The sequence below is a fragment of the Sus scrofa genome, chromosome 9 (assembly GCF_054392235.1).
Source record: "Sus scrofa isolate SSC_HxYL_T2T_F1_AM1 chromosome 9, Sscrofa_HxYL_maternal_Yorkshire_Landrace_v2.0, whole genome shotgun sequence".
Lineage (NCBI taxonomy): Eukaryota > Metazoa > Chordata > Mammalia > Artiodactyla > Suidae > Sus > Sus scrofa.
This window is the reverse complement of record NC_139391.1, coordinates 81,244,268-81,261,250: the sequence shown is the minus strand read 5'-3', so window position 1 is coordinate 81,261,250 and position 16,983 is coordinate 81,244,268. Positions and strand designations below refer to the sequence as shown.

The 16,983-nt window shown below is 39.8% G+C and overlaps 1 long non-coding RNA gene across 5 annotated transcripts in view; it reads right to left on the bottom strand.

The window, feature by feature from the left end:
- LOC102167654 (uncharacterized) overlaps nucleotides 1-16,983 on the bottom strand; it is a 238,403-nt gene that overhangs the window by 4,832 nt on the left and 216,588 nt on the right. For all 5 annotated transcript variants that reach the window (XR_014815857.1, XR_001298958.3, XR_014815858.1 and 2 more), the window contains one exon: nucleotides 5,218-5,338. This is a non-coding gene — a long non-coding RNA (uncharacterized LOC102167654). Of the gene's footprint in view, nucleotides 1-5,217; nucleotides 5,339-16,983 lie in introns of those variants that run through there.

Sequence of the window (16,983 nt, the reverse complement as noted above, 5' to 3'; positions counted from 1 at the left end):
ATTCTCATCATTAAAATTTTAAAGCAAGTATATTTTATTTTATTTTTTTTAAAGTGTGTGGTTCGAGAGGCAGGAAGTGAAAAGTACCGGAATGGAAGAGAGAAGATACAGTTCTAGTCCTGACCTTTCTACATATCCCTGCAACATTGGATAAATTTTTGCTTTTCTGAACTTCAGTTTCCCCATCCATAAAGTGAGGATTTGGTTAGGGTAATCCTTATAGTTTTTTTGTCTTTTTGTCTTCTTTTAGGGCTGCACCCGAGGCATATGGAGATTCCCAGGCTAGGGGTCTAATCGGAGCTGTTGCTGCTGGCCTACACCAGAGCCACAGCAACACCAGATCTGAGCCACATCTGCGACCTACACCACAGCTCACGGCAACACCGGATCCTTAACCCACTGAGCGAGGCCAGGGATCGAACCCGCAACCTCATGGTTCCTAGATGGATTCATTAACTACTGAGCCATGACAGGAACTCCTAATTTTATGGTTTTAAAGTTATTTCTGGAGTTCCCGTCGTGGCGCAGTGGTTAACGAATCCGACTAGGAACCATGAGGTTGAGGGTTCGGTCCCTGCCCTTGCTCAGTGGGTTAACGATCCGGCATTGCCGTGAGCTGTGGTGTAGGTTGCAGACGCGGCTCGGATCCCGCTTTGCTGTGGCTCTGGCGTAGGCCGGTGGCTACAGCTCTGATTCAACCCCTAGCCTGGGAACCTCCATATGCCGTGGGAGCGGCCCAAGAAATAGCAACAACAACAACAACAAAACAACAACAAAAAAGACAAAAGACAAAAAAAAAAAAAAAAGTTATTTCTAGCCTTAGAATTCTATATTTAAGCACATGTGTTTGTAAGGATCCTACCTCTATTGACCCTTTATGAAAGAATGACAAATGCTGCCTTAAATCCATGGGTCAGAGAGTACAATTAAGGTTGGAGTTACCAATGAACCAATTGTAGAACTATTTATTGGGCATTAACCAACTACGTGGAAGCCGCACACCATCCTTTAAGGCTGGCATTTTACAGGTGAGAAAATGAATGCTTCAAAAGGTGAACCACCCCCCTCCCCCAAAAAAGATGAACTAGATCAATCAAGATCTTATAGTTAATGAGGGGGTGGGGCCAACATCCAAACCCAGCTCTCCCTGAAACAGAAGACCTTGACCTTAATCACCACGTGTGCATCCCCCACTTTTTAGAACCCAAAACTTATGTCCCATACCTGCTGGTTACTGAAGTTTTCTTCAGTTATAGTGGTTCTCAACTGTGGATAGAAGGATGGAGCAAGGCAGGGAGTGGCTTGAAAAATCTCCCCAGGTGATTTTTTTTTTTTTTTTTTTTGTCTTTCCTAGGGCCGCTCCATCTGCACATGGAAGTTCCCAGGCTAGGGGTCTAATCAGAGCTGTAGCCACTGGCCTACGCCAGAGCCACAGCAATGCAGGATCTGAGACGCGTCTTTGACCTACACCACAGCTCACAGCAATGCCGGATCCTTAACCCACTGAGCAAGGCCAGGGATCAAACCACAACCTCATGGTTCCTAGTCAGATTCATTAACCACTGCACCATGACGGGAACTCCTCCCCAGTTGATTCTGATACACACATCTCTCTGCCTCTAAACCCACCTTGAGATATCACCAGGTCGGAGTCATACTAACATGCTTACAGAAACAGGACCTCACTGGGAAACTTTCCACCGAGTGCACGTTCTCATTTCTACTTCTCTCAGCACGGATTGGGGTTAGGCAGAGGCACCAGACACTGTTATTTCTCTTGTCTTCCAAATGGGAAATTGAAGCAAAGAGAACTGAATAATGCAACTTCACACATATTGTTATGTATAAAAAGTAAGTTGCAGAACAGTATGAATATTATATGATTCTATTCTGGAAAATTAATGATACATACATATATGTATGTGTAGAAATACATCCATACACATCTGTAAGGATATGTGTGTGTTTTCATTTTTTATCGAATGTACTTCTATACTGTCTTCTTTTTTTTACTCAAAGCACATACTAATTCACAATAAATAACTTACAAACTCAAACACAGCCAAAGGCTTGCACTTGACTTCTACACACCTATAATCAGAACTTCCCAGAACAGCTTTTCCAGTCAGCTACGTCTTGTTTTATTATATCCCACAGATTTACTTCAGATCTCTTCCTTGACCTCTTCCCAAAAGTTTCCTGAACTATCTTTTCCTTCATTTTTGCTCTCCTACATTCTTCTTTATCAGTACGGCCCAGCTAAGGTCATGACCAAGAAATCATATTACTACTACTCATAGTTCCTCTCTCAACTTTCCCTTTAAATTGATCCAGAATGATGCAGCTAAAATCTTCCTTATTCCTACTTTAGAGACATCAACCTTGAGTTAAATCTAACTACCTGTTTCAAGAAAATTTCTCTGCTTTCTAGATCATTCTTATTAGCACACAAATATGCTAAAGCTCCAATCTCAAACAAAAACAAAACTCTTGGTTTTGTTTTATTTTTGTTTGGTTTTACCGATGAAACTTCCACTCAACCTTTCTCAATCTTACACCTGTTCCAAATACTGCCCCCATTTCTCTGTACTCCTTTACAGCAATTTTCATTGGAAAAGTTGCCTTTATTTTTGTAAAGACACTTCCTCCCCTCCCATTCATTCTGAAAAGCTACTTCTCTCAGGTTTTCAGCCCTACCACTCTCCCCAACTGTCTTGCCTAGGTCACTTAGGGTATTTACTTGCCAAATCCAATGATCAAGTTTCAGTCTTCATGTTCTTTTTTTTTTTTGCTTTTTACGGCTGAATTCTTGACACATGGGGGTTCCCAGCCCAGGGGTTGAATTGGAGCTACAGCTGCTGGCCTACGCCACAGCAACTCAGGATCTGAGCCGTGTCTGCAACCTGACCTACAGCACAGCCCACGGCAGCACTGGATCCTTAACCCACAGGGCAAGGCCAGGGATCGAACTTCATGGTTCCTAGTCAGATTCTTTTCCTCTGTGCCACAATGGGAACTCCCTCAGTTCTCATGTTCTTTAACTTTTAACTTGGTTACAGTTGATCACGTTCTCCTTCTTCTTTTTTTTTTTTATTATTTTTAATTAATTTATTTACTTTGTCTTTTTGCTATTTCTTGGGCTGCTCCCATGGCACATGGAGGTTCCCAGGCCAGGGGTCCAATTGGAGCTGCAGCTGCCAACCTAGGCCAGAGCCACAGCAACGCGGGATCCGAGCCGTGTCTGCGACCTACACCACAGCTCACGGCAAAGCCGGATTGTTAACCCACCAAGCAAGGGCAAGGATCGAACTCGCAACATCATGGTTCCTAGTTGGATTTGTTAACCACTGCGCCACGATGGGAACTCCCAACGTTCTCCTTCTTAAAACATTTTTTTTTTCCCTTGGACTTCTGGACACCTTTCTCAGATCTACCTCATAGTCTGCTTCTTCTTAGTTTCTTTTTTATCCTCATCTTAAAACGTCAGGACTACTCAAGGCTCAGTTCTTGAGTCAACCTGCCTTCTTCATTTAAATTAATTTTCTTGGTGATCTCATCCAGCCTCTTGACTTTGAATACCATTTCCATGCCGATGGCTTACAAGTTTTATGCCCAAACCTCAACCTAGCCCTAAACTGCAGACTTCTTTTCTTTCTGACACCACTATTTCACTTTTTATGAGGCAACTCAAACTTACCTACATGTCCAAAGCCAACAGACCTACCTTCCCCCACTATCCTCTCCATGTCAGTAAATGGCAGCTCAACTGAAGCTCTCCTTTCAAAATATATCCTGAATCTGATTATTTTATTCCTTCTCCCACTAAAGTCCCATTCCAAGCCTCAATATCGCTCACCTGGATTAGTTCAATAGTGATTTGGGTAATTACAATGTGTCAATATAGGTTCATCAGTTGTAAAAAATGGACCACTCTGATGAGGGATGTTGATAATGGTTGAGGCTATGCATGAATGGGGGCTGGAGGCATATGGGAAATCTCTGCACCCTCCCCTCAATTTTTCTGTGAACTTAAAACTGTTCTAAAAAATAAAATTTCAATTAAAAAAACCCTAAAATATATATAAATCAGATTATGTCACTGCTCTGATCAAAACCTTCCCACCTCACTTAGAATAAATCAAAAGTCCTAACCATGGCCTTCAAGGCCTAGTATGCTTCCTGTACTCACCCTACATCCCTGAGCTCATCCTCCAACACCCTTTTCTCTGTTTCCATGCTGCTTTTTGTACATGCCAGGGATGCTCCCATTTTAAAGCCTATGCACTTGCCATAGCATCTATCTGCAATGTTTTCTCAGATATCTACATGGCTCAGTTCCCTCCCCTTATTCTGCCCAAATATCACCTTATCAGCCTTCCGTGAATGCTTTTAGCATAGCACTTGCCAATCTCACTCTGTCTTTTTACCCTGCTTTATTGTTCTTCTGAGCATTACTATTATCTGAAATATTATCTATATATTTGACTATTATTTGCTTACTATATTTCTGTAATGGAAAGTAAGCTCTGAGAAAAGGAACTTTACCTTACTCACCACAGTATCCTCAACATTAAGAAAAATGTTTGCTACAGGGAAAAGTGCACAAAAAATATTTGCTGAATATTGAATAAAGAATGTTGACAGGAGTTCCCGTCGTGGCGCAGTGGTTAACGAATCCAACTAGGAACCATGAGGTTGAGGGTTCGGTCCCTGCCCTTGCTCAGTGGGTTAACGATCCGGCGTTGCCGTGAGCTGTGGTGTAGGTTGCAGACGCGACTCGGATCCTGCGTTGCTGTGGCTCTGGCGTAGGCCGGTGGCTACAGCTCCGATTCAACCCCTAGCCTGGGAACCTCCATATGCCGCGGGAGCGGCCCAAGAAATAGCAACAACAACAACACAACAACAATAACAACAACAACAACAACAACAACAACAACAAAAAGAATGTTGACAGATTCATTCGTTTCCTTTCACATATTCAAATGAAATTTGTCTTAAGACAGTTTATTTCTCCATCTCAACCTTCTCATTTTGTTTTATCTTTTAAAATTTGCTTTAACTTTTTATTTTGAAATAATTATTGACTCACAAGTATCTACATAGTACAGAGAGGTTCCACATACCCTTCACCCAGACTCCCCCTAAAATTACATTATACAGAACTACCCTTTTTGAAAAAAAAAATATTACTCCTTATGTATTTTAGTAAAGTCTCACCTGCTTTCTTCTATGAGCCTTTCTACACAGGCTTCCAGAACTCTTCATCTCATTTCATAGCCAAGCCATTGCTGAACTTTCTTCAACACCAACATCAAATATCTTCTCCAAGATAACCATCCTAATCATGGAAGGGATAGAATACTTCAATCGAGTGGAAAAAAATAGATTTTATTTCATTTTTAATACTGACAAATAATTCAAAAGAAGAGATAAACTGTTTCATCCCTTAAGCATGCAGGATCTATAGAGAGATACTGTCTTACCTGTAAGTTCTAAATAGCAACCTGTTTGTTGTGACTTCTAAGGACAGATAAAATGATAAATTTTGACTCTAGTGTATACTCATCTCTTTTATGAAACTGCTTAGAAAGAGTCGAATAAAAACAAATATATGATTTTCTACATATATTAATATTTTCTTTAAATATGCCTTCCTTCCTTCATGGAAGTTCACGGGCTAGGGGTTGAATCAGAGCTGAAGCTGCCAGCCTATGCCACAGCCACAGCAACCTTGGACCACAGCCACAGCAACCTTGGACCCAAGACACATCTGCTACCCATGCCACAGTTTTGGACAATGCCAGATCCTTAACCTAATGATCGAGGCCAAGGATGGAACCTGCATTCCTCTTGGACACTATGTCATGTCCTTAACCTACTGAGCCACAATGGGAACTCCTAAAAAAGTTATTATTCTGAGGACACGTCATTCATTTGTTCAGCAAATGTTTATGGTATACCTATTATGTGCCAAGACTCCACACCAATAATGGTCTTTTATTCTTCAAGATGATCTGGAACGAACATTACCTTTAAGACACTGTATGTCCTAAAAGATAGATTGAAAACTCCTGTTTTTCAGGTAAGTAGGTTGCTCTCCATGGAATGGGCATTCATGTTCAGAAGACAAGGGCATTATTATGCTCTAAAAATTGGTTTTCAGGGTTTATTTTTTAATTTTTAATTTTTTTTTGTCTTTTTGCTATTTCTTAGGCTGCTCCCTCGTCATATGGAGATTCCCAGGCTAGGGGTCTAATTGGAGCCGTAGCCACCGGCCTACGCCAGAGCCACAGCAACGCAGGATCCGAGTCGCATCTGCAACCTACACCACAGCTCACGGCAATGCCGGATCGTTAACCCGCTGAGCAGGAACAGGGATCGAACCTGCAACCTCATGGTTCCTAGTCGGATTCGTTAACCACTGTGCCACGACGGGAACTCCAGTTTTCAGGGTTTAAAAAATCAATTTTAGTAAAAAGCATACTAAAAAAAATTTTAAAAAATCAATGTCCCTTTCAATATGTCTAAAATATATAAAATAACCCACCATGTGACAGGATAAGACTCACTGATTTAATCATCAGTATAAAGAGAATATTACTAGATGTCACTAACTTTTATGGTTAAAATGAGCATGTATTAAACTCCTTTAAAAAACCTTCTTCATATTAAACATTAATTAGAAACCTCCCCCATGTAAGTGTTCTTCTCCTGTAATCAATCTCCTTTAGAGTATTATTAGGGTGATCATTTTCTCTGTTTGCCTGAAATGTTCTAGTTCACACCTGTTGTTTCACCATAATTGTTAACTGCACCCTCTTTCACTCTCTAAAGAATCTTGGTTAGACGATAAATTATACAGTCAAACTTAGTATTAGGGTCTCTGGGATAAATGATCAAGGCGCCATTCCTATTTATTGGTATTACCTTGTCACAAGCTGTAAAAACAATTTTCCTTTTGATTGTTCCTTCCTGAGTTGTCACAAAGACCTTCACACAAAATCACTCTGTCCCATTAAAGCAATTATTGAAACCCCCTTCAGTAATGACCACTTGTTTTAGTTTTCCTCCTCAGATTCCAAAGACGAAACATAGACATTGCTTTTACTGGGTCAGCATCATAATTGTTCAGAGGCACAGCCTTGCACAGGGAAAATTTTGTCTGACTATCTAATCCACAAGAATCTTAAAGAGAGATTTTTTTCTTGGTAACATTATCTGGTAGAAAGAGTCTGATTGACTACTAATTTTAGCCCATAGAATGGAAAACCCAACATATTTAATTTCAATGGAACATGTGTATTTCTGGACCAAGATACCTAATGCCTCTAGAGTAGGACTAGGGAATGAGTAATTAAAAGGAGAATTTGGGTGGACTCCTTAGCTATAATCTCTGTTAAAATTACTTCATCTCTGTTTCATGAGGAAGGTTTTTCTTGAGTTGATGAATGGAATGACATTTCTGGGATTAAATGTTTCTACAACTATATATTTCTGGTTGATTTTAGTAGCAGTACCACCACTGATTATTTATTGATCACTTTTTTTTTTCATCTGAGGTTGTGTCCTTCTACTGCCAAAGCTCTCAATTAATTCAATGTTTTAAAAAATCGCTTTTAAAAAATGTGGGATTGGGAGTTCCCATCGTGACTCAGCAGTAACGATCCCAACTAGGATTCATGAGGATACGGCTTAGATCTCTGGCCTTGCTCGGGTGGGTTAAGGATCCAGCATTGCTGTGAGCTGTGGTGTAGGTCGCAGACCAGCTCAGATCCCATGTGACTGTGGCTATGGTGTAGGCTGGCAGCTGAGGTTTGATTGGACCCCTAGCCTGGGGACTTTTGTATGCCACTGGCGCAGCCCTAAAAAGCTGAGGAAAAAAAAATATAAAATAAAAAATGTAGGATCATGAGGATAGAACACCTAGTGAGGGAAATAAATTGTTTTCACCTTATTGTTTGCCTGTTTCTTAACCTATTTGTAAATTGTGGATAATTCTGCTGGTTTTTGTCTTCCTGATGCAGTTGTTATGAGAGTAAATTACATACTTAGTAAAACATTATGAAACCCTATTTGAGAAACAGGGGCTGAATAACTTTTTCTTGCTTGTAGTTTGCCTGAAAAATTAAGTTGAAAGAGATAAAATGTCTAAAGACCGTTTTTCACTTTTCTTTTTTTCCTTCTCTACTTAAAAAGAAAGTGTATCTTCAAAAAATATTATTACTGGAGTTCCTGCCATGGCTCAGTGGAAACAAATCTGATTGGTATCCATGAGGACGTAGGTTCGAACCCTGGCCTTTCTCAGTGGGTTGGGGATCTGGCATTGACATGAGCTGTGGTGTAGGTCAAAGACACGGCTGGGATCTGGCATTGCTGTGGCTGTGGTGTAGGCCAGCAGCTACAGCTCCGATCTAAACCCTAGCCTGGGAACTTCCATATGCCATGGGTGTGGCCCAAAAAAGACCAAAAAAAAAAAAAATTATTACTGACATAGCTTTATCATAAGACACTGATGGATTCTGAAATGTCGTGAAAACTGGGCTCCTAAATTGAATCTTAATCCAGGCAACTGGGTTGAACAGCTAAAGGAAAATTTTCCTGATAATTATTCATTTTCCTACTTCAGGCATGAATTCTACCTCCTTCACCCTACCTTATCTGTACCCCTAGAAAATGCATAATGAAACCTGGAGCACCCTCTTTCTTATGAGTCAAGATAGCTCCTTTCCCAGGAGTTCCAGGGCCTGTTTGTGAAACATGGCCTGGGCAATTTCCCCAAGAGTCCCACAGTCCTGAGTGGATAAGGAACTTCTATAACTTGGAAGTAGTGGCATCAGATGGTTGGAGGTGCAGTAATAATTCAGGCTTCTGGTCTTCCAGGAAAGAAATTTCATTGGGATAATTTTAACAGGTCATATTATATATTAAATCCTAAAAACATCTGCAGTTCTCTTAAAGGATAATGACCAAAAAATATATGTATACATATAAAATAAATATATCTATAAACATATCTATAAACTAAATATATATATTTCTGATTAAAAATAATGATACATTACCCAGGAAATATTATTACTGTTATCTTCTTTTGACAAGGTCATGCCAAGTAGCCTGTGAACGTCTCTGCAATTCTCAAAAGATTTACTTGCTATTTTTCAGTCAACATTATGACAAGGATTTACTGATATTCCAAAATGAGGGCTTAGGTGTCAGAACTGGGAAATCTGAGACACGATCACTTGGTTGAAGAGCACTAGGTTCCTTGAACATTCTTGTTCCATGAGTAAGTGGTTCACCAAAGCTACTTGGAGGCTGCCATAGTAACTGTATGTTTTCCAAATGGGAAACTGGGGCAGAGGGACAGAGTAGGGGTGGGTTATATGTTTATGGTAGCAAAGTGACATTTTTTCACAATATATTTTGCTGGAAGGTCAACACTCTAGCAGTAAAACTAGCCTTAGGAAATGCTGGCAAGTGGTTCTTTAGCAACAGTTACTTATTTTGGAATGGCCTTCCTCTTTCCTACTTCCCCTGCCTAGAGGTGTAATTCTGTAATCTGGTTACCCAAGGGCCCCTCACTATAGCCCTCACCTGAGCTGATATACTCTGGATCCTTTCCACTTCTCATGTTAACCAACTTTTCTATCATGTTCTACATGGGTATTGATTGCAGCTTTCCAAGAGAACAGAACATTACCTGGTACTCTAGAATGAGAGTAGAAAGGGTAAAAGTAGTTTAATTCACTACCCCTCTTACTATGGATGAGCAGCATTAACGCAAAGATATGAATTTTCAGTGGTGAAATTTCAGAAGCTATGCTGCAAATTGGTGGGAATAACATTTGGAGGACATAGACACATTTTTTGACACCTTAAAATCATGCACAAATACAGATATCTAGTGTGAATAAGGAAGACCCAGCCCTGAGCCTGGGAGAGGCAGAGTTCCTATTTTGCATAGCCTGGTCCCATCACTGTTGAGGGAGAATGTGCTGGCAAAGAGCCAGACAACAGGAGCATCTACCTAACTGCTCTGTCAACAGGTAGACCAAGGACTGTACATACCTTTCTCTTGGGGGCGGGGAGGGGGGTGTTGTTGGCATCCAGAGAGGTGCTCAGACCCCTCCCACGTGTACATGCACCCTCATCTAGGCACTACCAGCAGCCTCAACATATGCTTTGCCTACAGGCTGATTCCTAAAAGATCAGAAACACAAATGATTCAGAAGTGCCTGCAGCTGATTCCTACTTAGAATATGTAATCTCACAATCCGTGCCTGTTGACTTTTAAGTTCTTATATGTCTCTGAGCAAATCTTTACTCTGCTCTCTGTCCCTTTGAAAGCAGCAGTGATACTTTATTTCTGATTATATGACGACTTAAGCCAAATAACTTTAAAAATGCCCACAGTAGGGTTTTTTGGTACTCTCAGTGCTTTTAATTTTTTTTATTAAAAATTCCTTATTAGAGTATAGTTGATTTATAGTGTTGTGTCAATTTCTGTGGTACAGCATAGTAACCCAGTCATACATACATATACATGTGTTCTTTTTCTCACACCATCTTCCACAGTATTGATTTGACACTGCTTATGTTTCATTTTTGCTGTCCTAATTCAAGATTTTCTGAATACCTTTGTAGCCTAGCCAGGACACATTCACAGTGTTGTTGACTGGGCAGGGCTCTGATTTTAAGCTCTTAGAAAAATTTCCCATGTGACTTAAAGTAATTTTTCAGTGAGAATCAAGAGCACCGTTGTTGGTTCCTAATAATTATGTGGTTTCTGTATGTAAACGCATGTCTTTCACATGTATAAATGCAAAAAGGGCATGGGATTTCCAGCTCTCTCTCTCTCTCTCTCTCTCACACACACACACACACACACATACACCACCCCTCCCCCCCATATCTCTGGTCTTCATTTACTAATTGTCCTCTTATTTGAGGTAACTTCTCCACTGCTTCTATGGCTATTAAATAATAACAAAAACAGAAAGATGCTAAGGCCATAATTTGTCACTTTTAAGGAAGAATGGCATTGCAACTAGACACACAACTAAACAGGGACTTTTCTGGGGAAGTGATGAGGTTAAACAGTATCTGTTTTATCAGCAGAAACAGGTGTTTTATTATTCATCTAAATGATGATTAAAACACAAAGAAATGCCATTCAGAAGGTTTTCGGTTTTTTCAAATGCAATGCCTATTTCTGTGTGTGAGCCCATGCCATTCTTGCTGTTTCCTTTCATTAAAAACCACAATATTAACACTATCAAGAGATTCTTACAGTGGTGCATGAAGCTGTAGTGATGCTGCATTCACAGAGTCCTCAATAAACCTGATCAGGGGGAAGTGTATGTGAGAAAAAATCAAAAAGATTGAAAGAATTTGAAATTAGGTTCCAGACTATTTCCTATAGAGAAGAAGCTGTTGGTTATCATTATGACACCATATTTAAAAAATTTCCATACCATGTAAGTCTTTAAATAATAGCAGATAATTTTTGAGCACTATTGCAAGCACTATGCTTAGCACTTGTTTTGTTTTCATTTGACTCATAATTTGTCTATAGGTGAAACTATGATCATGTCCATCTTATGGATGTATTTTAGAAACATGTACATATAAAAACCACAACATAGAACATATGAATTTGAAATACCCCCAAACAGATCCGCACGATTTATATGAGAGCAGTGTTAGGATACACAGAGAAGGTAAACTTTTTTCCTTAAAGTCACTCTTGATGGACTCCATAGTATCATGATGTTTCTACGTATGTGTACATGTGCGAAACACATTTTAGGTTTTGTCACCAGTTTTCTCCCCTTTTCTATTACCTTCCTATTTGTGATGGACAAATCTTACTTTGAAGTCTCTTGCCTTGGAATCTCTTTTCCAGTAAAATTTCATGGTAGTTCATATTTCCCAGGAAGTCACCTTTAGAACTTTCAAAGGGATATTAACTTTTTTTCGAACACAAACATACCAAAAGCCTTATGTTCACCATGACAGTAAGGTTATGTCTTCCAGTGCCATCTTCCCAGTTATTGCATATACCCTAAAGGCTAATATCATTTTAGCCAGAACCCCTCCCTGTTCCTTTTCTGTCTTTCTTGTGGCTTGGGGCCTCTACAGCTTTCACATCTCTTTGCCTGACTCTGAAATCAGGCTCTCGACACTGTACCTCTGTGTTGCTTGGAGAGGCAACTTAAAATATACAATCTCCAGACGGGAATGATTTAGCAGAATTAAAAACAGACAGGGGCAGAGAAGGCGGGAGGTGTCAAGTGTTCCTTCTACCCCACTATCAGTTTGATGTGGTGGCCTTGTTCCTACCTAGTCCCCCTTCATGTTGTCCACTACCCAAAGTTAAAATGCCTAAAACGTTAACAGAATACACATGGATAGAGATATGTATACCCTTACTTCTGCCTCGTAACCCAACACATGGAGTTTTAATTGTGGCTTATTTCAACTTAATTTTGCTTCACCCTTAGGATGAAAGAGACTTGTTTCAATAAGTCTCAAGAGGTATTGTAAAACATATAAGTACTTCAAGAATCTGCTTAGCCACCTCAAAAGAATACTGATGGATACTGGGCACTTACTTTTGGTGTGAGTTTCCTCCCTCTTTTCAAATACAAACATGGTCATATTTATGCACTGATATCAAAGTTGCTGAATGCATAATATACACTCTTACTCATTATTAATGCACGGGGGTAAATAAAAACTCTGCTTTGGTTAGAAACAAATCTAATAGAAACCAGGCAAAAGAGTTATGGACAGAGAAGCAATATCATGTAATGTATCTTTTCCTCAGTCCCTGCCTGGGGCAAGAGAAGGAATAAGGCAGCTCAATAGTGCTGGAAGCTTTTGTTACAGATGGGGAATTTCCCAGTTATCCCAGATCTTAAAATCAACATGGTTCAACGTGACCCATTAAGCCATCATTAGGCCCAAGGTAAAGACTCACATGGGGAGGGATGACTATCAGTGAATGCAGAAATGCATTGCTCCACTGTTTTCAGATCTCATGTTCATTTAAAAATCCATACCAGACAAAAGGCTACTACAGGTTTGGCTGTATCTAATCTCTAGCATGTCTCCTGAACAGGGCCATAGTATGCACTCTTAGCTATGTTAGGCTGTGACTAACTTTCAAAGTGATTTCAAGCACAATTTCTGAGTTTTAATGAGGATGAAAGCCCTTTTACCTCGCTCTAGTTTCTTATTAGTGCCTTGCATCACTTTCTCCAAGATATGACCCATGGAATTCTGCAGGACAAGAAATGATAAGATGCTTGCTATCTTTCATTTTCTGCAAATAGTCTGTATTTACAATACTACTCCAGTGGTTTCTGACTACCGCTTAGGGCGATTTTGCTTAGCCTAGCGGAATGTCCTGGAAACTACTGGCAATGATTTAGCCTCCAAAATTGGAACGCATTAGTAGAGACAGAAAGCCTATGAACAAATAGTGGGCATGTGCCAGAGTAAATAAGTGTGGTTCATGAGCTGCGGTTAGAAATGTCTCTCTTTCAGTATGCAGGGCAAAGCTTTTGCCAGCATTTGCCATAAAGTCATCACACAAAGCAATTTTTCCTCTGGGTAAGACAGATTCAATGAAAGTCGGCTTCTAGCCTCACAACCCACTGTTGCGGCTGCAGTCATAGGTCATGTCAAGGAGACCTGAGCTGAGGAGTCCTTTCTCCAGTTAGCCTTTTTTATTCTGCCTGCTGCCAAACTTCTGTGAAAAAGAATGAAACCCAGGAGGGAGTGAAGAGGAGGTTGGAAGGGTTGGAAGAGGAAAGACTCTTTGTAACATTCAAAGCTCCTCCCAGGATCTCATAACAAACCACAGAGTCAGTTTGCTTCCTCTCTTTTCCAAACCCAAACTTGGCCCTTACTGTATAACTCCTTCGAAGCACTTGATGAGGTTATCATTACTGGGTGAAACATTAAGACACCTTCCTCTGCAGAATTCTGTCAGAGAGGCTAAGAGGCTGAAGGAGACAGACAGATACAGTTTCCATTTTAGGCTGTTTGCATTTTCCTTTAGAACTTAACTCCTTGACCACACATTACAGGAGGATTTAGTACATTTGGATTGGAATAGCATGATTTCTGGTGCAGGGTGCATGCTTGCCCTCCGAGCTTGGAGTCTGGTTTCATGCAGTTTTTTTTTTTCTTTTTTTCCCTGTGTAGGCTGCATAGTCTTAGCAACCACTGAAATCCAAGAAGAAACTTTTTTTTTTTTTTTAACTGAAGAAGCCATTAGTCAATACCCTGTAAGATTCATTCACTGTGGGAATATTGTTGTAGACATATGTATAGTTCACCTTTTAATAAGGAACCTAATGAGAGATGTCATTTTACAAAGTCTGCCTATGATCACCATGTCATCATACCGTAAAAGAGTAAAATATGGATCAATGTTTTAGAATTACCTCGGACATGACAACTTTAGAAATAAATAAATAAACCTGAAATATCATCTTCTACACTAGTTAACAAATGTCCTGATTTATTCCTGTAATTATGGATCCCATAGTTAATTTCAACCAATATCCATTGGATACTCACAGGTATTATGCTAGGTACCAAGTATACGGAGAGGAAGGACAGAATGAATAAATCCAAATGTTGGCAATTGTCAGTTCTGGGTGGGGGAACTTAACACTTTGCCCTCTGATTTAGAAAATTAAATAATATGTCTTTTTTATCCCCAAGAAGAAAAAAGAGACAGCCCTTCGTATCAAAAAGCTCACAATCAATGGATATGGAAATGAGTGACCCAATAACTTATTTATTTTCTTTCTTTTTTTAGGGCTGCATCTGTTGCATATGGAAGTTTCCAGGCTAGCTGTCAAATTAGGGCTGCAGCTGCCAGCCTACACCACAGTCGCTGCAATGCCAGATATGAGGTATATCTGCAACCTACACCACAGCTCACAGCAACGCCAGATCCTTAACCCACTGAGTGACGCCAGGGATCAAACCTGCGTCCATCCTCATAGATTCTAGTCAGGTTCACAACCTGCTGAGACAAAACAGGAACTCCCCAATAATTTAAATTCAATGTGATAGGCAGAATAAGAGGGAGGCACAGAGATGGTACAGTTTATCTATCATGGAGGGTTAAGAACTGGTTTAAGAGTTAGGAAAGTCTAGCTTTGTTTTAGACTCCTGTTTCTTGCTCATCCCTGTGATCACAGACAAAGCATTTAAGCTCTCCAGCTCATAGTTTCTTTCCCTGTCAAACAAGGATAGTATTGTCTTGCTTAATGAAAAGATTTTGGAAGGATTAAATGTGAAAATATATATGAAAAGGTACAAAAGAACTGTGCATATAATATAAATGCTATTTTTATTATTATTGGTCTCAGAGAATTGTTTGCTGAGCAAATAGCCTATATTCCCAGTAGTACTTTGTCATTATATCAAAAATACGTTTGAGTACAAATATGCTTCATTTTTCTTCTATCTGAAGATCTCCAAACTCTTCCCCAAAGTCTCATAATCAAGGACTCTGTGGTTTTAATTGGAGATATAACTAGACTCTGTATTGTTGAATAGGTCCAGTTCTTAGCCCCAAGAATCAGTAGGCTTTTGCTGCAAGTGATGTTGGGAGGCAGGATGAACTAGTGTAATGAACATGGGCTTTGGGATAGATGAATCTGTTCCACCTTAATATCCCTGTATCTCAATTCCTCCTTCTGCAAAGTGGGATAATATTATCTATCTCAAGATTTAAGTGGAACATGGTAGCCATTCAATAAATTAAAGTGTTTAGCCCTTCTAAGTAGTAGTTACACTGCCCAAGTCTCCTTCTTATAGGAATTGATGATAAGAAGTAAAAAAGTCTATGTAGATATTTTGATATCAGAACTAAAGTGATAATGAGCAGAAAAGGAAGAATTGAAAGAGGAAAATGGAAGGTCTTGCACTCTCACCACATTAGCTGACCTGGGGGTTCTGGATTGGCCTGAATTCTAAATAAATGGAGCATTAAGTGGAACTGCCAGCAGCTAACTAGGATCTGCTTAAATTTAAAACTGGGCAGTGTAACCTTGCTTTGCTTGCTTTTCAGACTCCTAGTTGTTCCTCTTGTAAATTTCACTGCAACAAAAGGCCAGTACCTTTCTCTTCCAGTGCCCTAGTTCCTTTAATGTTTAGAATTGTGTCTTTTTGTGCTGGTTCCTGAAGAGGCAATAGTAATTTTGTTGGCCAAACCTTTATATGGAGGACTGAAATCATATGGCTTCTTCATCTGCTTTCCCCCTGCCAGTCTCTAAAGAACAGGATCTATGTATTCAAAATGCACAGGCTAAAAAATAACAACCAATTACTGGGAGGACAAAAAGGTTTGGTGGTGTATATGTCATTTCTATCCAAGGTTCTGAAAAATGCTGCTACATTGTCATGGCTGTATTCCCCTCTATGACACCATTCTCCCCTGCTAGGGATAAAAGCCTAGTTTAAGAAGGGAGAGATGCGTTCCACACAATAAACATTCAGTTCTTTTCCAGATGGCTTAACTTCTTGATCTTTCTCAATGTAGTGATTTGTTACCAGTAGCAACACTTTTTCCTTGTTCCACCAACTGTATTCTAATAACTTTACATTATATTACATACAAGCCAAGATTTATAATATCTGATAAATTAGGGTAAAGTCAAAACCTAGCCATTGTCATTTTTACAATCTCAGCTGTATCCTATGAACACATTAAAAACTGAATTGATGAGTCTTTATTTCATTTAAAGTCCCCCAAAGGTACAGGGAAGAAAAGAAAATGGTATAGAACCTGTTGAAAGCAAAGCACCAGATTAAATTGGAACAGGCTAAATAACAGGCCACTGATTGGTCAAATGGGAACAAGGAAATACAACCGTTTTGGCAATGGAGGCAAACACCCCTGCCCCCCCCCCAAGAAGAGGTCTGTAGACTAAGTTTCTTTACCTGTACTTGTTT